The sequence below is a fragment of the Eretmochelys imbricata genome, chromosome 3 (assembly GCF_965152235.1).
Source record: "Eretmochelys imbricata isolate rEreImb1 chromosome 3, rEreImb1.hap1, whole genome shotgun sequence".
Lineage (NCBI taxonomy): Eukaryota > Metazoa > Chordata > Testudines > Cheloniidae > Eretmochelys > Eretmochelys imbricata.
This window is the reverse complement of record NC_135574.1, coordinates 133,732,806-133,756,596: the sequence shown is the minus strand read 5'-3', so window position 1 is coordinate 133,756,596 and position 23,791 is coordinate 133,732,806. Positions and strand designations below refer to the sequence as shown.

At 43.9% G+C, this 23,791-nt stretch overlaps 1 long non-coding RNA gene across 1 annotated transcript in view; it reads left to right on the top strand.

The window, feature by feature from the left end:
- The window catches only part of LOC144262189 (uncharacterized), a 160,016-nt gene that overhangs the window by 128,293 nt on the left and 7,932 nt on the right, over positions 1-23,791 (top strand). The window lies entirely within an intron of this gene.

Here is a 23,791-nt window from a genome sequence, read left to right as displayed (position 1 = left end):
ATGAACGGAGGTGATGCTTATCCAAACAAATTCCTCTTTGTCACTTCCTACAAACCCTTCTTCCTCATCTTGTTTACGTTTTTGTATATGTAGTTAAGTTTTGATTTACTTGTTTATGGCTATATTATTAAAGGTGGTCAACTTTTTTTTTTTAACGAAAAATGGCTTTTTGACCAAACAAAAATTTGCGTTTTGGTCAAATGTTTCTGTTTTTTGGAAGAAAACCTAATATTTTTCAGTAAAAATTTCGTTTTCTTTATCAAAAAAGTGAAAATTTTTCACAGGATACTCCCCTTTCCTCAAAAATTCTTTAAAGAAAGAAGAGAGATTTCTTGATCTGTTCTCTATATTATACAGTTGTCTCAATACATGCTTTGCCCACTCTATCACAATACAAGCAATGTCAATTTAAAAAAACAAAACTATGAGATCTTTAGAAAATAAATAAGACATGCACAGGACAACTCAGATGGGAGAGACAAGCAAAGACAAATCAAGAAAATTACGGAGAAACTACCATGTGGTAAGACAATTTCAGGTAGGCCATCATATACACTTGACTTTATTCCACTTAACAAATGGAGCGAGGACAATTTTACTCTAGCTGAGGATCTGCCCCCTAATTCCTCTTCTACCCCCTTTTGGTTCAAATTGCTTCTTTAGTCAGAAAGGGATTTTTTTTTTTAAAGACAAGGTCTTGTCTACCCTGGAAGACTTTTTAGCAACTGGAACTAGAATAAGTAGAACTAGCGAAGTTATGATATTGTAAGAGATTGAAAGGTGAGTAACTGAGAAAGGTAAGTAACTGAGTAACTAACTGTGAGAGTTTTTTTTGTCAGTTTATTTAACTCCAATGCACAAGAAATACATGGGAAAAAGGATGTCTTTGTTAAAAGAGAGGACACTGCCATCTCTTCAATTAAGAGCAAGACCTCATGATACACATCTGAGACCTACCTGTCCCCCAGCAAAGCTAAAAAGGATAGATTTGACATTCCTGACTTTTCTTAAGATATTAAATAAGCAGGGGAAAACAAACTAAATATCCACCATAGAGGCCTTCTTCATACATCATAAAAATGCAAAAGGGGGTACAAATCCAACTTTTTAACAATCCTTTGCAGGTCACCTTTAATATGGAAGATGCAGGGTGCATACTGGGATCTGTAGCCTCCGTGGACTGTTATAATTAATTATATTGTCTACTTAGTGCCCAGAACAATCTCCAGCACTATAGCATTTTTTTTATTAATGATATGTCCTGCAGCAGTAGGAGTTGAAGCCATGGGAGGCGATGGCTCTAAGTAATGGTAGCAACCCCTTAAATTTAAGGAAACTGCTTACGTTACTTTGAAATGTACAGATGTGTTAGTGTGAATTAACAAACACTCAAATGTTTTCCCTGCATAATTTTAATCACACAATGAAATTGGTCATTGATACTCTTGTCAAACACTTGTTTTATTGGAAACTTCAATCTATCAGTTGCAGCTCAAAAGCCAACTCTTCACTCAGTTCCACAGACAGAGTCAGAGCTCAACAGAATTCTGTTATTGCCTTAAAGGTACAGTTACCCGACACGTGTCCCTTATCTAAACAGCGGTCAGGATCTAAAATAAGAAGCTGTTGCCTATGTGTGTGTCCGAGTCTCATCCTGAGGCTGACTGACCACAACAGAAAAAATTTTAAGTTTTCCATTGCTGTGAAGGACGGTTTCTTAGCCCTGGTCTACAATACAAAGTTTTGTCCGTATAACTACATTGCTGAGGGGTGTGGAAAATCCATGCAAAAACCTTAGTTCTATACCGACCTAACTCCCGGTCTAGACAGCACCATGTCAATGGAAGGGCTTCTCCCATAGACATAGCTACTGCCTCTCAGGAACGTGGAGTACCTATGCTGATAGGAGAAGCTCTTCTGTTGGTGTAGGTAGTGTCTTCACTAAGTACCGCTGCAGCACTGTAAGTGTGGACAAGCCCTTAGTTTCTATTATAGCATCTGCAAAGTCATATGGTGGTGAACAACCTGGTTGATCCCTTTTTATTTGCACTCAGTGGATAAGCTGAGTATTTCTCACTTGTGAGGCATTTTAGACTGTGCTGCAGATAAGCTTACTCACAGATAAAGACAGAGCTGTCTGCCTCCAGCATAGTGGAGCTGTGTCTGGAGGGCATAAATGCAAAGTTTGCTCTGCTTGAGTTTCAGCTGATGTCACCAGGGCCAGCCCACAACATTTTGGCACCTGAGGCGGGGAGCTCAAATGACGCTTGGGCCAAAACTTTGAAAGGTCTCAATTCTGCCTTCTTCCTGTTCTACTCCTCTCATGGTACTGCTCTGCTACCTACCCCAATAAAGGAGAACTAACAACTTAAATTGCTTTGTTCAAAAATTTTAAGTAACACTTAACTTTCAAACGCCTGAACCGCAAATGTACCTTTTCTTGTCTGCATAGTAAACACTGGCATTTTTATCAGTTTGAATAATCAAAGTGGTCCTTTCCGTGCCTTCTTGGTTGCAAAGATTTGAACTGCTTCCTGAAGGTCCACAGTCTGGGCCAGCTCATGCTCTATTGAGATGGCTGCAAGGTTGACCAGCCTCTCCTGTGTCATTGTGGAGCATAGATGTGTTTTTATTAACTTCAGCTTGGAGAAGCTGTGTTCTCCACTGGCAACTGTTACAGGAAGTGTTGAAGTATGCGCAGAGCAACAAAAGCATTTGGAAAGAGGGTGGTCATCTTATTTGTGCACATATATTCCAGAACAGCCTTTGGAGTTGATCCTGCTGAAATGTATCTTAAAAGGGCTTTCAGTTCATCACCTAAATCACTTGCATCAATATCACGCAGGTCATCATGTGTCAACCCTGTCTCTAGTGCCCTGCATTGCTGGTGTAGGTCTTCTTCAGGTATAGTGAGGAGTTTTGGAATATCATACAACATCCCAAATATACTGCTGTGTTCCTTGAACTGCATGAAATGTTCTTCAACTGATTGTATTGAACAATCTAGCACCTGGTTAAAGAATTCAACTTTGAATTGTTGTTTGGGGTCTCTTATGGGATTATCCCGTGCCTTGTAATCAAAATGTCTTCTTCTTCAGTGACTCTTGTATTCTTGAAGGGTGCAAAAATAGCTTCAGTGTGAAGTTTCTCTGCCAACTTCTGTGCACTCTTCAGAACGTTTTGAAATCCCTCATCTGACTGGTAAGACTGTAGGTATGACTTCGCGTTGTCCAGTTGTTCCATTGCTCCAGATATATCAAGGTCAAAACCTCGGATTCCCTTGCTTACAACATTTATTTCAAACAGTATGTCATGCCACAACACTACGCCACACAGAAATTTGAAGTTATGTATGCTTCTGGTGATTCCATTTCCCTCTTCCACTGTTCTCCCACAAACAGTTCTTGTCCTAGCATTATCCTCCTTAATGGCAACTGTGGCATCATCTATCTTCCCAATTTGGTGTTTGATAGGCTTTATCGTCTCCACTCGACTTTCCCATTGTGTGGCACTCAGTGGTTTCAGTGTCAGAGAGGATGTTCCCAGATGTTGTTTCAAAATTTGCCATCGATGAGTTGATGCAGAGAAAAATACATAGATGCTTTGAATTACATTAAAAAATTCAGCAGCCTCACTAGAAACTGATGCTGCATCACTGACCACCAAGTTCAATGAATGAGAACTGCATGGAACAAAAAAAGCTCGAGGGTTTAACTTTCGGATCCGTGTCTGCACTCCTCTGTTCTTTCCTCTCATGTTAGCATAATTATCGTAGCCCTGACCTCTCATGTCAGCTATTGCAATTCCCGTATCTTCCAGCTTTTTAAGAAGCACATTTGTCATACCAGGTCCTGTAATATCATCAATGTCAATAAATTCTAGAAAATGCTCTCCGACAGTCACCATTGCAGGGACATTTTCACTAGGTTCTGCTGTTGTTACAAAACGCACCATTAAAGTCATTTGTTCCGTATGGCTGATGTCAGGTGTGCAGTCCAGAATAACAGAGTAATATCTTGCTGACTTCAGATCTGCCACAATCTTCTGTTTGACATTTGTTGCCAGTAACTGTATGATCTCGTTTTGAATTGTTTTTCCAAGGTAGTGGTATGTGTACATTTCTTGGGTGGTAACTCTTCTTAGATGCTCCTAGAGTACAGCATCAAACTCAGCCATCAGCTCCACAATTTTAAGGAAGTTTCCATTGGTGACACATACAGCTGATCTGAAGTGCCACGCAGTGCTAGGTTTTGGGTAGCAAGCATTCTCACAATGGCAATGAGCCTTTTCGGAATATTTTGCCAGTAAAGAGACTCTGATGCAGTCTTCTCTTGATGCTGATCATCTATGGTGGCCTTTAACCTTAGTCTCATCTTAAGCTCTTTCCACCTATGGAATGCTCTCTGGTGATTTGCTGCCTTCTCATGGCATGCCAGATTTGTAGCCAGATGTTTTCCAGTCCTTTGTTCCTGTAGAACCCAATGTGGCTGGAACATTAGACTGGAAGAGTTTGCAACAAAAACAGTATGCAGCATTCTGGGTTTCTGAGTACATAAGCCATGGCTTCTCCACTTTGTCACCAGTCCCTTAGGCTACTGATCAAGTGGGTCCACAAGTCCTGGGCCATTGAGACTTAAGGAACTAAACTCAGCAGCAGCTGTTTCTTGCGCCTCCACCACACTCTTCTCTGATCTACACTTTTCTTCAGGAATGTGCATGGTTACATCCATTTGAGATGGAGATATGGATGGTGCAGTAGCTGCCAGCTCACCTGCAGTCTGACTAACTGGAAGATCAGGCATCTCCTCACCACTCACATCCCCACTCGGACCGGAAGGCTCACTGTGAACATTTGTGTCTATGTATCTCAGGAGAGCTCCTTCCTGCTTAGATAGAAAAGCTTCCTTTGCTTTCTTTCTTTTTCTGAATGCTGCCCCAGAGGGGCGTTTTCTTCTTACACTCATGACTGCTGTTCTGTGCCAGCTATAGTGGCTCTCAACACTCAGTTGAAGGGGACAAATAAGCAGGCTGGTAGCAGGGCCTGAGTGAGGGAAGATATCAGCGTCTTAAGGGCCTAACTGGCTCCTACTACTTCGGTTGACTGCCTGTTCTCCTCCAGTGGGTTCAGGGAAGCAGCAGGAAACAGGAAGCTCCCTGAGAAGCTGGTGTTAATCAGTCCAGGCTCCTGGGGGTACTAGAGAGGTACCTAAGAGGCTCCTCCTCCTCTCTCTCCCTGCGGCTCCTGCTGCTTTCTGCTATTCCATCTCACCTTTTCTCCTGCCTGCCTGTTATGTCTCTTGTGCCCTCCTCCCTCCGGCACAGCACTCCACCATCTCTGTGCATCTAGAGCAGAGAGAATACATATGCACCAGCAGCAGACACAATTTTCTACACTCTGGGTCCTAGTGGCGCCCCCCCACAGTCTGGCACCTGAGGTGGCCGCCTCAGTTTGCCTCATGGTAAGGCCAGCCCTGGATGTCACCCACTGATGTTCTGAGGCATGTGTGGACCACAGTTCCATCTTACTCCCCGCTGTTGAAAGCCAGTGAGAAAGTGGTGGGGCCATTATTGGGTTTGATCTTCAAGGCCTCCTTAAGAGAAAAGATGCCAGCTTTTCTTTAAAAACCAACTGTTAGCTACTTGTTCAAGAAACCATTTCTTAATGCTCACATTCTCTCCACTTCTTTCTTTACAGAAAACTATCAGGAAGGTTGTGGCAAGACAATTCCAGCAGCATCTGCAGTGCTAGGGGCGTTTTATCCCAATCAGTTTGGTTTTAGTCCTGGATGCAGACTGGAGACTGTGCAGGCTGATGATCTTCTCCAGGTGTCTGTGTTGATTCTTTCAGATTTCTCAGTTGCTTTTGGAAACTCGTGGCCAGAAGGTAGCACTAACACTCCTTCGGGCCAAGAATGGATGGATGGAGTCCACTCTTTTCTTTCTGAGAGATCCCAGGGGATAGTATTGGGCAACAGTTTTCTTGCTTCGAGGTTGCTCTTGTGTGGGGTTTGGCAGAGTTCCTTTTTGTTCCACCTTCCTGTTCAATATATATAAGGGGCCATTGGGAGAGTTAATGAGGAGGTATCTGGATTATCGTACCGTCATTATCCATGACACTAATCTGTATCTCATCCAACCAGACCAGTAGAGTGGAGTGACTTACTTAGTGTCTGGTAGAGATCGAGGCATATATACAAATTATTTGTCTGAGATAAAGAGGAAGGTAACCTTTATCAGGGTAAGTGAAATAGTTGGACAAATAGCAGAGATTATAACAGTGGTCTTTTTTGAGGCCCTTGATTACTATTTTAAATTTAGATTCATAGCCTGAGAGGTTTTATTGTCTCCCCAGCAGCTCTTGGATGTCTAGTTGATAGTGATTGCTTTTTACAATTCTACAGGTCAGAAAGCTGTGACTTTTTTTTCTTTTGGAGGTGGCTTTCCCATGGCTAACTATGCCTTAGTCAGCTCCACACTGGAATGCCGCAGTGTGCTTTACTTGGGATTACATCAATCCCATCTGGAAATAGCAGTTAGTGCAGAATGCAGCAGCCCTCTTGTTAAGTGATACTTCTCCTACATGACTGTCTCCACACAACTTGACTCCAGGAGACTGTCAGCAGGTTTTAACCATGATTTCTGAACCAGCGTTGGGCACAGTCTGTCCTGGTGTGCATTGATCATTCAACTGTGTTGAGTGCCGATTCCTCTGTACCCACTGCTAACACACCTTGTAGATGAGGTTGTTGAGACACCATGGTGGTATGGTTGCCATAAGATTTTATCACCATGTGTTTGGGAAGCCCTATGTCAGAAGGACATTGCCAGATATTTGAAAATTGCCATTAGCTGTAACTTACCCTTATCAGTTGGCAAATCACGTCTTCTTCCATACTGATTTTTTTTTTCCATTTGTCAACCATTGATTTATTTTCCCATGTGTTTTGAGGAGAACTGAAATTAGCATTGCCCTTCTTGTCTAAGAATAACTTCAATTTACTGTACATGGTGCCTTTTTATGCCAAAACATCTTTGGGCACCAGTAACATCAATCGATGTCAACACGACTCTTGAATAATTAAGCAGTGCAGTCAAACCTCGTTTATCCAATAGCATAGTGGACTTAGAAGTAATGTGGATAAACAGGGTTTTGGATAATCAGGAGACATTTCAATGTACTTAATGTATCAACGTCTTTGATACCTGTTAGGAGATAGAAAAGGAATACTTGTGGCACCTTAGAGACTAACCAATTTATTTGAGCATGAGCTTTCGTGAGCTACAGCGATGAAGTGAGCTGTAGCTCACGAAAGCTCATGCTCAAATAAATTGGTTAGTCTCTAAGGTGCCACAAGTACTCCTTTTCTTTTTGCAAAGACAGACTAACACGGCTGTTACTCTGAAACCTGTTAGGAGATACAACCCATTTCCGATCAGCAACTGTTGAAATAAACAAGGTTTGGCTAAAATGACCTTGTGCAGGGCATTTCCCTAGTCTAGGAAGCTTTTCGGGACAGAGACTGTCATTTTCTCACTATTCGTGCAATGCCTAGTGCAATGGGGCCCTGAGCTGGTTGGCCTGTAGACACTACCACAATACAAATGTTAAATTGTAATGATGATAAATGACAAGACTGGGTTTGAAGGCCTGATGCTGTGTAAAAGTGAGGAGGAAATTATAGCGGTATAGGGCTAAATTTTGCCCACTGCTCTATTTGTGCAACCTCACTGAAGCCAGCAGGCACGTCTGAGTGAACATTTGCCCCCGAGATTCTTTAAATTTTGTTTTTAATAGATGATGCTTGGTATAGAGAGAACTTCTAGAAAATAAGGATCTGATCCTATGCCACTGAAATTACTGGGAGTTTTGCCATTGATTTTCATGGGACTAGGATCAGGAACTTAATGCTCTTTATATGAGCCAGTCAGATTACCTGAATCACCTCTCAGCATTTCATTTGGTTTATACTATTGTTTTAGAGTCACTGCACAACCAGCAAAGCAAGCATAAAAACACTGCATCTGATTCTCAGGTCTGTTAGGGCAGCTTTGCGCCTGTTTACTGGCGCAAGACTGCTCTAGAGTTGGCAGCTACAGTGACTGGAAGATTCCCTTATGTAGGGGAATCCTCTTCCATGGTGTAGACCTCCCAAAGTGGCTCATACATACTTCTCCTGATAAGTCCCTGGCATAGGGGGCATGGCTAGGGGAAAATGGGTGTGGCTGGGCTATTCTTATGCCCCACAGATTCCCATCTCCCAGATACCCCTCATTGACAGTTGGTGTAGTTTAGTGTAACCCTGAGGCTGTTCTAGACTATACTGAGAGCCAAACTGACACAGAATGGTCCCCACAGTCAGGAGGCATAAACAGCTACTTTTCAATCCTTTCCCCTGCTGCAAAATAGTGGCTGTTATTTTTTTAAATTTCATCAGTATAGTTGGAGAATTAAAACATAATAGACATTTAGAAACTTTCTCACTTTCCCCAACTATCTGCAACAGTTTCAAGATAAGTAATTATTTTTAAAATCACGTGGAACAGAAGACTACTTTTAAAAGACTTATGCTTGTATCATAGCACAGATACTCTCTCTATATCTACTTTGTATCGTTAGTTATGCAAAGGCAAAGAAACTACACTTACACGGTAATTTTGTTTGGCAAGGTAAACCACAAAAGATATGCTGTGTCATGCCTTTTTATGAGTACGCAAGAATTGCCAAAGAAGTCTAAATGAGATGATCGTTGTTAGGAAAAGAGGAAATAGCCCTGGTCAGTTATACAACACTGAGACTTGTAACCACTTGTGGTGGATAGTTTCAGGACCGGTTTAAGTCTAATTTAAAATTATTTTCTTAGTAGCTGACAGCAGCTTCCAAAGTGATCTTTATGTTACTCCATCACCACCTAAATTTTGTTGATTTGCTTTACATTCCCCACTAAACTGTGGCCTGGTAGTTACAGTAGTTGCCACATGAACAGGAATTGTTTGATTCTCTTGACCTATACTGTAAGGCAGTTGTGAATTTAGGGAGGTGACAAGGGGGAAGACACTTCTAGCAGAAAAAAATGATCCTTGAAATTTACTGTGGACACGCTTGCTATAGTGACAGCTATTTTCAACTAAGTGTAGAGCAGCCGGTCACATGCTAGTTTGTCCATATGCAAAGAACAAAACCCACATTTCTCAGTCGAGATGACTTTGTTTCAGATTATGGAATGACAGCCCAAAAAAGAACAAATAATGGGTGAAACCTGGCTCCACAAAAGTCAATGGCAAAACTCCCATTGACTTCAGTGGGGTCAGGATTACAGCCATTGTCTCCAAAGGGGAAGCCCTTGAGGAATTCCACCATGATTTCAACAATTTCCATCCCACCATCAACCTCAGCCTGGACCAGTCCACACAGGAGATCCACTTCCTGGACTCTACAGTGCTAATAAGCGATGGCCACATGAACACCACCCTATACCGGAAACCTACTGCCACTATACTTACCTACATGCCTCCAGTTTTCATCCAGACCACACCACACGATCCATTGACTACAGCCAAGCTCTAAGATACAACTGCTCCAACCCCTCAGACAGAGACAAACACCTACAAGATCTCTATTAAGCATTCTTACAACTGCAGTACCCACCTGCTGAAGTGAAGAAACAGACTGACAGAGCCAGAAGAGTACCCAGAAGTCACCTACTACAGGACAGGCTCAACTAAGAAAGTAACAGAATGCCACTAGCCGTCACCTTCAGCCCCCAACTAAAACCTCTCCAGCACATCATAAAGGATCTACAACCTATCCTGAAGGACAATCCCTCACTCTCACAGATCTTGGAAGATAGGCCAGTCCTTGCTTACAGACAGCCCCCCAACCTGAAGCAAATATTCTCCAGCAACCACACATCACACAACAAAAATGCTAACCCAGGAACCTATCCTTGCAACAAAGCCCGTTGCCAACTGTGTCCACGAATCTATTCAGGGGACACCATCATAGGGCCTAATCACATCAGCCACACTATCAGCGGCTCGTTCACCTGCACATCCACCAATGTGATGATATATGCCATCATGTGCCAGCAATGCCCCTCTGTCATGTACATTGGCCAAACCGGACAGTCTCTACATAAAAGAATAAATGGACACAAATCAGACGTCAAGAATTATAACATTCAAAAACCATCCAGAGAACACTTCAGTCTCTCTGGTCACTCGATTACAGACCTAAAAGTTGCAATATTACAACAAAAAAACTTCAAAAATAGACTCCAAGGAGAGACTGCTAAACTGGAATTAATTTTCAAACTGGACACCATTAAATTAGGCTTGAATAAAGACTGAGAGTGGATGGGTCATTGCACAAAGTAAAACTATTTCCCCATGCTTATTCCCCCTCCTCCCCCCCATTACTCTCACCTTCTTGTCAGCTGTTGGAAATGGACCATCCTGATTATCACTACAAAAGGTTTTTTTTCTCCTGCTGATAATAGCTCACCTTAATTGATCACTCTCATTATAGTGTGTATGGCAACATACATTTTTTCATGTTCTCTGTGTATATACACCTCTACCCAGATATAACGCGACCCGATATAACGCGGGTTCGCACACAACGTGGTAAAGCTCTGACATGCTGCTCTGAGCAGCGTGTTAAGGGTGCCATGCCATGCTGGGCTGGGGCTGAGGGGTTGGATAAGGGGCAGAGGGTCTCGGGGGTGGTCAGGGGTTCTCCCCGTTAGGGTCTGGGAGGCAGGAGCTGTGGAGGGGCACTTTTGAGGGTCCCGCAGTCCCAGAGTGGCCCGGGGGATTAGCAGGGGACCGGGAGCAGCCTGCTCCGCTTCCCTCGCCCCAACCCCAGCCATGTCGCTCAGGGGAAGGGGCTTGAGAGAAGGGATTCCCCACTGCACTCACCGGCAGCGACGAAAGTGAAGCAGCCCAGCCCCCGCCTGCTCCACTCCTGCAGCTCCCAGCCGTGGTGCTAGCTTCCCGCCACAGGTGAGTGTGGGACCTTTCCCCAACCCCCCTGCCCCCCCCCCCAGCGACATGGCTGGGGCCGGGGCAAGGAAAGCAGAGCGGGCTGGGGCCCCGTCACTCCACTTCCCGCCGCAGGTGAGTGCGGGGGCGTCCTTTCCCCAACCTCCCAGCACTCACCGGTGGCAGGAAGCGGAGCACCACGGCTGGGAGGTGGCAGAGTGGAGTGGGCTGAGGCCAAGTTGCTCCGCTTCCTGCCACTGCCAGTGAGTGCCTGTCAGGGGGCAAGGGGTGTGGATGGGGTCGGAGCAGTCAGGGGACAGGGAGCAGGGGGGTTGGGTAGGGGGTGGGGTCCTGGGAGTGATTAGGGATGGGGGGTCTCTGGAGGGGGCGGTCAGGGAACAAGGAACGGGGGGGCCAAAACAAGTTCAATATAACACAGTCTCACCTATAACACGGTGAGATTTTTTGTCTCCCAAGAACCATGTTATATTGGGGTAGAGGTGTATATATCTTCCTACTGTATTTTCCACTGCATGCATCCGATGAAGTGGGTTTTAGCTCACGAAAGCTTATGCTCAAAAAAATTTGTTAGTCTCTAAGGTGCCACAAGTACTCCTCGTTCTCAGCACTGTGAGTTCCTCAGTCAGTAACATTCTGCATTTGACCTGAAAGACCGCAAGTGGCAGCTACCTCAAAGCTACTCCTGCAACTGGCTGGTACAGACTCCTCTATATTTAAAGGTTCAGCACACAGGAAAAAGAATGACACCATCTCCTTTCAGTTACATAGCTCCACATACCACCCCATGCACTCCATTCTGACAACAAGCCAGTGGCAAACCTCAAAGGATGGAGTTCTATAAATATACCTTGGGCTAACTTCTTCTCTACTGATTGATTTCCATGGGATTACACAAGGAATGATTTTGGTTCCTCGAGAAGTTGGAGATGTGAACATGAAAATTGTTATTCAGTTTGTAAAAGTGCAACTCATTACAAAATCCTCTGGTTGTTTGTGCAACTTCTTAAAACCAACACACTTCACATCCCAATTTTAAAGGAAAAAAAATAGACTCCATCCACAAATTAAAAACCTGGTAGAACCTGTGCCCCTTGTTCTCACTGTTCAGAAATACACTTGAGAAAACACGCCATTCTCTGTTCCCTGAAGGTCTGCCTTTTCAAGGGGAAGCTAATACCAGACTCAAGGACTTTCTACTGATAAGTGTTTCCATCCTCCCACCAGCCTCTGGACGTTAATAGCTAGGGACTGTAGGTCAAATGTACTGGCTAATCTCAGTTGTCATGGCAGAACATAGGAAGATAGGTGGCCCTCCATGTAGCTCTGTCTCAAGCTATATAGGACATTAGGCCCTGATCCAGCAAAGCACAAAGTGTGTGCTTAAAATCCTACTGACGTCAGTGGGACATAAGCATATATTTAAGTATCTTGCTGAATGAGGTCCTTAAAGAGGTAAGACTTGATCTACAGCAAACACCTTGAACTGAACCCAGAAATGAGCCGGAACTGAGTATAGTCTTTGAAGCATTGGTGTAATGTGCTTTCTGTGGCCAGCAATGGTGGCAGGTGAACCACCACATTCTGGGCAGCGTACATTCAGTGGGGTGATAGTGAATGAGGAAGGGTTACATGGCAGTGGGAACTATCTGGATCCCTTTATTAGTCAGTTCCACATTTGCTAACTTTTGTGAGGGATTCTTTTAATGGTGCAAAATATATGTATAGAAAGTTGTGTTTTGGGGTGTTAAGGCTGAAAGTGTGTTTCATTGGATTTCAGCTACCTCTTGTTTAACAAAGTTTTCTGTATGGAAATAGAAAGGACCTGCTCCTGTTCCCATTAACAGATCAATGGCAAAACTCCCACTGGCTTCAATGGAAACAAGACTGAACCCTAAATAAGGCCTAAGATAAAGGGTCATCAACGGAAAGATGGTAACAGTGATACATTTCTAAGGGTTATTATTCATCTATGATCAAATGTTATCTTAGACACAAAGAGGGAATTTTTATGAGCTGGGAAAACACTGAAAAGGAACTTGAAATAGTTTTCTCTCATGTCAATTCAATCCACAGGACAAGTAACATTTTCATATCTCGCCGTTCTAAGGGAATGCACTTCCTGGGTGTAAGAATTCAAAGAATTGATAACCAGCTTCATACAAATGCTGATGGAAAGAAGACCAGACAAGAAGACCTTTAAAAAACACAATATCAGGTTTCATCACATACCCCGAAGGACAGCCTCCCATGTAGACACATTCTGAGGAGTCAAAGTCTTGTTGAAGATAATGATATTTGTAAAAGTAGAAATGCAGAAAGTGATGGAATGGTTTATAAGTAGGGGCTGTGACAGCAAGAGCATTACAGCATCAATACATTAGGAATAAAAGAGAGGTTTTTTTCAAAGACACAAGCGAAACCTCTGTCCCATTTAGCACTGCTTTCAACCCAGCTCATAGACAGCTATCTAAAGTGATGCAGTGACACTAACCATGTCCTTTCAAGTGATGAAATATGGAAAGAGACTTTTTAACTATCTCCTCTTATAACTCGGAAGAGAAAAATCTACGCTAAGTGGGTCTTCTCACCCATTCTCATTTGCCTGAAGAGAGAAAAGCAGACTTGCTATTACTAGCTCCAAAGGGTAACTTTGTGGGAACTGTACCATTGTATTAAATATACAACAAAAAGGGGGATGGCTTCCATCAGCCACATCCTGGCAAAAAAAGAGACAAGAAAAAGAAATCAGAGACTTTGTGCTCTGCGGAATCGAATGCCCTTGTGGTTTATTGTATATTAGAGAAAGAACCTGAACTATAAAAACCCATTTCCAGTTTGAAATTCTTCTGCACTGAAAAGGTACGAGGACCAAAATGAGAAAGAGACAGACACACAACTTTCAAAACAAAGAACCCCTTTGTAGATTTTTAGACTATAGCTGCTTCCAGAGGCAGGAGCAGGTAAAGTTCATCAGCACATTCACCACCACTGAATAAAGCTTTGCCCTAAGAGCCAGGGTTTAGTCATCCGACCCAGGTTCCCTAGCAGAATCCCCAAAGAGCTGGTTGTCTCCTTCTTCCACTATAGCACACAACCAGTTCACTTAAGGTGAATTAACTTGCATGTTTTTCAGATAAAAGTTTCTCTTGCTTCAGTACCGATCAATGATGTTATGTAAGAGAAGCCACATCTCTCCTTCCCCCTCACTCCCCCTTACTTCCCTACACCATTCTAAGCAGCATGGATCTGTGGGGAGGAAAGAAATCCGCTGTGGAATGACAGCAGCATTACGCCACAGCTTCTAGGAGCACCTGCTGCTGTATCCTCTCCATGGCAAGCAATGGCTGCTGGAACTCCTTAGTGACTGGTCACCTAGCTCTGCCTGTTCTCTTCCAGACTGCCCCCCAGGGGTGCTGAAACAATTTGTATAGTGGGGGTGCTGAGAGCCATTGAACCAAACTGTAAACCCTGGATATGATGGAAACCACTTCAAGCCAGGGGGTGCAGCAGCTCCCCCAGCACCCTTAGTTCCAGCACCTATGCTGCCTCCTGCGCCACCCAAATACCAGCTGTGCAGGAATCCTGCCTCCCCCAGCAGTGGAGCCATACTAGTTCTGCTCTGACGGGCACCCTATGGGGCATGTAGGAGGAGACAAAATTTTCCTCCAATCTGTTGTTCTCCTCACACCCAAGCAACATGCCCCCAGCACAGACGTGCCATTAAACACAATGGGCCAGACCTCCCTGCTGCTGTACAAAAGTGCAAGGAGGGCAGAGTGCATGAAGCCTCCTTCCCCTGCTTGTCTCTGAGCAAAACGATTGCCTCTGACTCTGATGATATTGCCCACCTCAAAAGTGGGCAGGGAGGAAGCAGGGGCCCCCCTTTTATGGCTGTAGCAGCAGGCCCATTCCCCCTGCATGCTGATTTGCTCCAGGAGGCATTGTTGGTACTGTTGGTACATACAGAACAAGAATCAGTGTACACCTTGACGCTGTCCTGTTAGCTGGGCTCTACCCTCTTTAGATACTTACTGGCAAGGTCTTTGGTAACAGCAGCCACTGCACTAGAGCAATACAGTCCTATCTAGCCACAGGCTTAAATTCCATTCCCTGGCACATATGAGGATTCAGTCCTTTGGGGAATCTCAGCCCTTCTTGTCGAAAATAAACCAATAATGTGGAAACATTAAGTGGGGCGGCTCTATCCCAGTTAAGCCAAGCAGGCCCATTTAAATGATCTGAGGCCCTGGAAGGTACATGTTAGCTCCAGAAATCATGTTTGTGGCAGTATCTGTAGTTAAAACGTTACTGGAACACAAGTTCAGTCCCAGTGCTATGACTGCTCCAGAATCACTAAACGTATTAAAACTCTGGGAAAATATTGGTAACTATGACATGCCTGCTATTATATTATACTCTTACCTTTATGAAGGCAACAGCAGTAAGCCCAGAGAAACTGAATTCCTCCTGGGAAACTGAGTTGGAGAGCACTTTAATTGTATCCCAGTCAGTGACAGATTTAACAGTCAGCAAAGGCTGACCGGGCCTTGCCTGGTCCATGCCCCCCTCTTTCTCTCTCCCATCTGCCAGGGGCAGAGGGACAAAAAGATGGTTCCAGGTGCAGGTTTTTATTGTGGGGTCCCCACATGCCACCACAGGTCCCACATTCAAATAAACTCTCACTTCCCCTACAGCCCCAGTAACCCCACTCTGCCCTCCCCTCTACCTCCCTTCCCACCTGCCCCGCTCCATGCCGTGCCGTCTGCTCCCGCTGCCCCGGCTTGGCACCACTGCTCCCGCCAGAGCCAGAGCTGCTGCTGCAGGAGTTGGAGCACATCGCTGCTCTGCCGCCAGAGCTGGCGTCAGAGCCGCTAGGAAGAGCAGCGCCCCAGGCCCTGCTGCCCGCATTTGAATTTGCCCAGGCAATGGGCGGGGAGGAGGGGCCTCCGACCAACATGGAGCCTCAGCCACTGGTGGCCCCACTAACCGGAATTCATGGCAGAGACCCCGTTTTGAAGGCCCTGGGGAAATTCCAGCGTGGGCAGTGGGGAGCAGCACTTTGTTCTTCCTAGACGCAGGCCGCAGAGAACGGCAGCAGCCTGTGCCAGGGATGTGTTGTGCGGCCGAGCAGCCCTGAGCCGGGGCCCTCCAAGTGCATGGGCCCCTCAGCAACTGCACCAGCTCCTCCTCTGCCACCTGCCCTCCTCACGCGATTACGGGACCTCACCCTCACACGTAGCTGGGTAAGTTACCATGGCAAGGGGCCCCTTCACTGCCTCCGGGCTGATGCAGTCGCATGGGTTGCACGTATCTAACGCAGCTCCTGGCCATCACCCCCCATTTTCATCGGGGTGTCACTGCCAGGCAACCCACCCCCTACCTGTCCTGCAGTGCTATGCCTTTGCAAAATGCTACAGCACTGAGCATGCCCAGCAGTGTGGTAGTAATAGATGCTGCCTACCCATCATGCAGGGGTCACAGCCACTGGACATGCTCCTGGGCTGACGGGGCTGCTGTTGGGAAATGTAGTTTGTTCCCGTAGGGTCCATATCCTCCACTTGCTGTGGGACACAAAGTTTTTGTGTCTGCCTGCTCTGGCCTCTCCCCAGCCCCACAGCACTCTCCCCAGCCAGCCCCACTCTAGTTCTGCCTCTCTGCTAGATTCTGCACAGAAAATCAACTTTCTTTCTTTCTTTCTTTTTTTTTTAGGATTACCCCTATAACTGAAGGAAAAATGAAACAGCACAAAAATACACTTTATTTAGGCCTATATACTTCCAGTTTAGTTATTCTCATATGGCAAGATGTTTGAAAATGAAAACCCTAAGTACAAATACAAGTCTGATTTTACAAAAGAAAAAGGAGATTTTGTCATTACAAACTGCCTCCAAAGATCCTAAGGAGCAGAAACTGTCATTTTGTAAACTTCCTGATCAACTCCTGCAGTCTGAAGTAGAAAGTCAAGAACTGCCTCTCAATTCATCAAGCATGAATCTAGGGTGACCAGACAGCAAATGTGAAAAATTGGGATGGGCGTGGCGGGTAATAGGAGCCTATGTAAGAAAAACACCCAAAAATAGGGACTGCCCCTATAAAATTGGGACATCTGGTCACCCTACATGAATCTGTCATTGTGTCAAGGTTTAATCAGGAAAACAATTTGTGCAGTACCACTGAAGTTGCACCTGTAGTCATGGCTGATGATATTTCCAGAGAAAGTTTGCTTGAAACCAGCACAAATGAAGACCATGTAGATGAGCTACAAACCAACCACAGGTGATCTTAAAACCAAAAAAACCCACCCCAATTTGAAAGGAGCAAAACAAAAAGCCCTGTAGATAAGCAGGTCTACAATGAAATGGATAGCTCAGTAGTTTGAGCATTGGCCTGCTAAACCTGGGGTTGTGAGTTCAATCCTTGAGGGGGCCAATTAGGGATTTGAGGCAAAAAAAAACGGGGACTGGTCCTGCTTTGAGCAGGGGGTTGGACTAGATGACCTCCTGAGGTCCCTTCCAACCCTGATATTCTATGAGTGTTCCTGATGAACTAGGTGTGAAATGCCCAGCTAATAAAAGTTGCTTTCAAGATTCCATTTAATCAGCTGAGCAATTAAGTATGCTTGTATAGATTGGTCCTTTCCAGCCCACTGAAAGTGATATGCGAAAACGATAGTTTCCTTTTTTACCTACAAGCCATCATTTTTCATCTTCATTTTACAGAATGACAATAGCACTGCATGAAGATTTGCATGTCAAGTGGCTAGCAAACTCATATCTTTTAAATTTCACATATGGTCACATTTGTTGGTTGTTTGGAAATAAAGAGACTTGAAAACCAACATGGTTAACTGGGATTGGAAGAATATGCTCAAGTCAATGTCTGTTCATGGGAGGAGCAAACAACATGTAGTCATGTGGCAATTCTACAGTTTGAAGGGTCATAGCATCAATGCTTGTTTTAATAAAGAAGCATCTGAAAATATTAAAAAATGGTAAGTACTAAAAATATTGCTTGACACAGTGAAAACTTTAGCTAGTTTAGGTCTCCTCTTCCATGGTCACTGTGAAGTGCTGGAGAGAAACAATTGTGGTATTTACTTGAGCATCATTAAGCTACTTGCCAGACATAATATAACTTTTTCCCATCATATTAGTGACACCAAGATAATCAAATACTTGAGCAAGACAATTATTGATGATTATCATCAGAAACCAAGAGGCACATACCTAATAGCTGCAAAGAAGCTACGGTTTTATTGTCATTGCAGATGCAACCACAGATATTAGCTATACTGATCAAATAGTCATTTTGCTTCTCTTTGTTAATATTGATCATATCAAAGGACAAGTAGATATAAGAGAGAATTTTGTAAGTTTTGTGGCAGAATGAGGTAAATGCTACGTCCTTGTGTGCATAGGCGCTGACTCCGTGGGTGTTCCGGGGCTGGAGCACCCACGGGAAAAAAATGGTGGGTGCTTAGCACCCACTGGCAGCACCCCTATAGAGCCTCCCTCTCCCCGCAGTGCCTCCTGCCCACCAGTGGGCCCTGCTGATCAGCGCCTCCCTCTCTCTCCCAGCGCCTACCACCTGCCATGGATCAGCTGTTTCACAGCATCAGTAGCCACTGGGGGGCAGGAGGGAGGAGCGAGGCGCAGTGCGCTCAGGGGAGGGGTGTAACTGGGTGGGGAAGGGGCGGGGTGGGAAGAGGCAGGGGCAGGAAGAGGTGGGGCTGAGTGGGGCCTTGGGTGGAGTGGGGGCGGGGCCTTGGCAGAGCCAGGGGGAGCACCCCCTGGCAGATTAGACACTCGGCACCTATGCTTATGTGACCAGTAAACTGATGGTTTATTCTGCAAGTATAGACTAGACCCCAAATATATGTCTGGACAGGTATATGAACGGGGCCAGTGTTATGGCTGCAATTTGTGGAGGATTGCGAGCAAAAAATGACAGAATATCTTTCAGGCAAAAGAGGCAAAATGTATGCACATTACATCTATTGCACAGCTCATCAAATTAAATCTAGTTCTGTTCCATGCTGCTGAAGATAAGACCAGTCCAGAACTGAAAGTTTTCTTCTCAGTTTTGTAGGAAATATATAGATATTTCACAGACTAACCATAGATGAAAAAAACTAATTATTAAGTATAAAAATAATCTTCAAACTCTGGCTCAAAAGAATACAGTTTTGCAAATGGGAGAGGAATTGGAGATGCACTTCAGGCCCCTGAAGACATTGACAGGATTGAGGCTGCAGATGAAATTGAACATATTTCTGAAGAACGAAGGAGACCTTTACATTTAAAGGCATTCTGCAAGACTAGATAGGAAGCTCAAATGAAAGCCACTGAGGCAATGATAGTAAATTTTCAGCGTATAATTGAATGCCTAGAAGATGAAACTGTCACTGAACACAGGAGTAGTGAGAACATACGATAAGCAAAAAGCAACCTGTCTCTGATGGATTGGATGTTCTACCTATATCTGTTATGGTGGCATAGGATCTTAGTTATCATGGCTGCAGCCTCTGGAATACTTCCATCAAATAATATTGACCTGTTCCAAGTCCTCCAAACATTTGACAGCAAAGTGAACAAGATCAGCAAGCTCAGATCTGAAGAAAAGTATGAGGAAATTGTAGAAGAATCTCAGAACAGGTGGGAAACAATGGGTTTTGAAAATGCAAACGATCCAAGCCACAGGAAGAGACGTGTATGCCACATGGATGATGAATTTGTCCACGATTCTGTGTTAGGTGCAAAGGATAACCATCAAAGGAAATATTTTGAGGTCTTAGGCAATATGGTAGGGGAACTAAAATCTTGGTATGAGGGATTTCAAGAGGTAGCTACTCTATTTGGTTTCCTCCATCCCAGCAGACTTCAAAATATAATGCTAGAAGAGTGAAAGGAAGAAGTTCTTAAACTCATGGAAAATACTCATATTTTTCTTTGGACTTGGTTCATGAGATCATGTCTTTCAAGATGTGTTATTTTACCAAGGACACAGAGGTGTTCATTTTGTCAAGTGGAGTCCAGAGGTACCTGAATTTCATAATGTCAAGTTCTCTTGATGATGTTTTACCAGAAATGGAAATGTGTCGACTCTCTCTCACCATACCAATTGGAGTGGCTAGTGCTGAATGTGCAATGAGCACATTAACACATGCCAAAAAACTACACGCATTCAACGCTAGCTCAGACATGGCTGGGTGACCTTACTTTCCTTTTAGAGTAGCAGCCGTGTTAGTCTGTATTCGCAAAAAGAAAAGGAGTACTAGTGGCACCTTAGAGACTAACCAATTTATTTGAACATAAGCTTTCGTGAGCTACAGCTCACTGCATCCGATGAAGTGAGCTGTAGTTCACGAAAGCTTATGCTCAAATAAATTGGTTAGTCTCTAAGGTGCCACAAGTACTCCTTTTCTTCTTACTTTCCTTGCAATTGAGAAAGATGAGATAGTAAGGCTGGAGCTCAACGGCGTCACAGAACAAATTGCCAAGGACAAATGTTGCTGTGGTGCAAGGGCCCAATTATTGGAATTCACAAACCAACACGATTTGGGTGAGATTCCACTTCTGTTGAGGCCTGTACTTTTAATTTTTTTAAAAAGCTGTTTATGTTTTAAAAATCCTAAGGTGATAGAGAGACAAGGCGGGTGAGGTGATATCTTTTATTGGACTAACTTCTGTTGGTGAGAGAGACAAGCTTTCGAGCTCACACATAGATCTTCTACAGGTCTAAGGTGATGTGACCATTAGGCCCTACGCTGCATGTTTGCTGACCATGCTCTCATGACCCTTAAATCTCCCCCTTATCCTAATGGAATATCAGCCATAATATTTAAAAAATCCATAGCTGATCTACAGTTTCAGTTCACTCAACATAAGATTCTCCTAAAGATACACTCGCATAAAAGAGGAATATTAAATGTTGGTGGCATAGGAAAGCTCCGGGTTCATTGATGTTCATGCTTGGGTCTGTGCTAAGGTGAAGGGTGTTTGGAGAGATGTGTGGGACAGAATACATTTTAATTGTGGATATTCCTTTAACACTTGGAACTTTCAAACTAACTCGGATGCAGGTGGAATTAGGCTGTACAAATTCTCAGGGACTCTGTTTCCTTTTGAGCTGCCCTTGTAACCAAAGAGCTTATCTTGCACAGATGGAAATCTTCTTATTCTCCCAAGATCGGAGACTGGTCAAATACGTTATCAGAAATGACAGCTCTTGAATATTCTGTTCTTACACAGAACTCTTCTTCAGGTCTGCTTCTTCAGACCTGAAGAAGAACTGGGTGTGAGCTTGAAAGCTTGTCTTTCTTACCGACAGAAGTTGGTGCAATAAAAGATATTACCTTCCCCACCTTGTCACTCTTATTTTGATTTAAATCAGGCTTATTTGAATCAAAATAAAGAAGCTAAAGTAACACTGGTTTAAACCAACATAAGAGTGTCCACTGGTTTAACTAAATCTGTTTAAAACCACACACAAGTTAAATCAGTGCAACTTTTTCACGTGGACATGCTGTCTGTTACAGACTAATCATTACCTTTCGTGGTTTAACACTGTACAATTGCGTTTTACATACAAGCAAAGCTGCTGAATGATATTCCTAATGGGTCAGATTTTTCTAACATCTATCTCTTTGTTCTTTTTGTCTGTCATCTTTTTACTTCCGTGCTGAATTCTTTACAGAGGATTCCTCTCCTCTCTTCTCCCGAAACTTTTATTTTTCTCTTCTAGCTCTTACTCATTCTGTCCATCTTTCTTCCTACAGTAGAGGCACATCAATGACTATTTGTTAATAACGACATTTTAATGATTGGCATGTTTGCATTTACTTCCTATCTACGTTTATTTGTGGGAAAAATATTTAAAATGAATCAAGATTTGGTTAAAAGAAGAACAGGAAAAAAGAACACCCCCCACCCACCCACACATACTCTGCAGACATGCTTGTTTAAGCCATCACTGTCTTACCCTCACCCCATCTTGAAACTCCGGTATTCAATGTAAGGGTCATGCTGAGTCACTGACAAAGGTTAATAAGCACAATGTTGCAACAGCAAACACCCATTAGAGGAACAAAAGAGCTGTTGACAGTTAACAGTGCATAGCTAATTCTGATTAAAGGCTAGAATGTGTCTTTAAGGAACCATATGTAGTGATGGGGGGTTCAGAAAGGGTTGTGTAACAAGGAGAATTCTGGGGTTCTGGGGAAGTATATTCTGCAGCAGAAACTCTCTCACCCTTTTGCAGGATGCAGAATGCGATCCTCTCCACATAGCGACATGGACAACCCCTCTTTTGCATTTACATTAGCTCCACATTGGTTACCATTCTGAAACCTGTCAATTTGCTCCTCCAACCTTCAGCAGATCCACAGGACTCAGACATGGAGTTACTGATGATCCGCTCTATGCCAGTTTTTGGGTTGGCCTGTCTGTCCACAAGATCAGTGAGGCTGGTGGAGAGTTCCTTGTTGTGTACCCCTCAGAATGGTGTACTTAACAGCTATAATGACAGGTGTCAGAGTAGCAGCCCTGTTAGTCTGTATTCGCAAAAAGAAAAGGAGGACTTGTGGCACCTTAGAGACTAACAAATTTATTTGAGCATAAGCTTTCGTGAGCTACAGCTCATGAATGCATCCAATGAAGTGAGCTGTAGCTCATGAAAGCTTATGCTCAAATAAATTTGTTAGTCCCTAAGGTGCCACAAGTACTCCTTTTCTTTTAACAGCTATAAAACACTTACACTTTAATAACAATGTACTAATACTTTCAAGAGAAATGCAATAAGCATGACTATTTACATTTCTTTCCAAGGAACGTGATTCCAGATTCCCTGCCACTTGATGCTGGGATGACTTGGGGTTGTCAGACACCCTGTTTTGGAGAAAGAAAATTTAGAAGCAAGACCAACATTTCTTTTCTTCCTCAGTAGTGCAACATTACTAGCAATTAGTTCAGAAAAAGGGAGGGAAAGCATTACGGTCCCTCAGGCTAACATTTTTTCAAATCACTGCTTGGAAAACTCGCCTATCAAAGCCTGTGTTCCCTGAGGGTGACAAGTCTAGTGTTTGGTGAATATACGCCCATGTGGCTGCTTTATAAATCTCCTCATTTGGGGAATGTGCAAAATGTAGCACAATGCTGTTGACCCGGTCCTGTGGGCTCTAACCAGGCAGGGGTCGTATCTGAGAAGAAAGAGGCAGTAACTCTTTCAAGCTCTACTCACAAATACATTCCACCCACGTTGAGGCATGGCTCACAGTCCATTGCGCAGATATTCAAAACAGATTTGTACGTGGTCTTTGTGCTCCTTGGGCTTGTGTCTCTCTCAGTGGAGTCCAAATACACTCCACTCTGCTGGACTTCTTGTACTTTTCTTCCCCTCATTGAAGCTCATGGACCCCCACTGAGCTTCTTGGCTGTCCCTCAAGGAACCTCAGATGCCCCATTGGGCTCGTAGGCTTCTTGGGTTTGCCCTCTCCTTTTTCCCAACTCCCAGTAGATTGTGCAGGCCTTCATGGTGTAATCCTGCGGCAAGTGCTTTGAGCAGTGAAATAGTTAATAGTTTAAATGTCAACCTTATTATCTGACTTGGCATCCATGGAAATGTATGGGACAATTTACACCTCTCAGAGCTATTGTTTCAGGTTCAGCTAATGCAGGCATCTGTTACACTTGATTCACCTTTTTTGAGGCTGTTTCCTCAACCATAATACCTAGAAACTTGCTTTAAAAAAGGGCATGGCTTCAGGAGAATAAGGCAGCATGAAAGAGGTTCT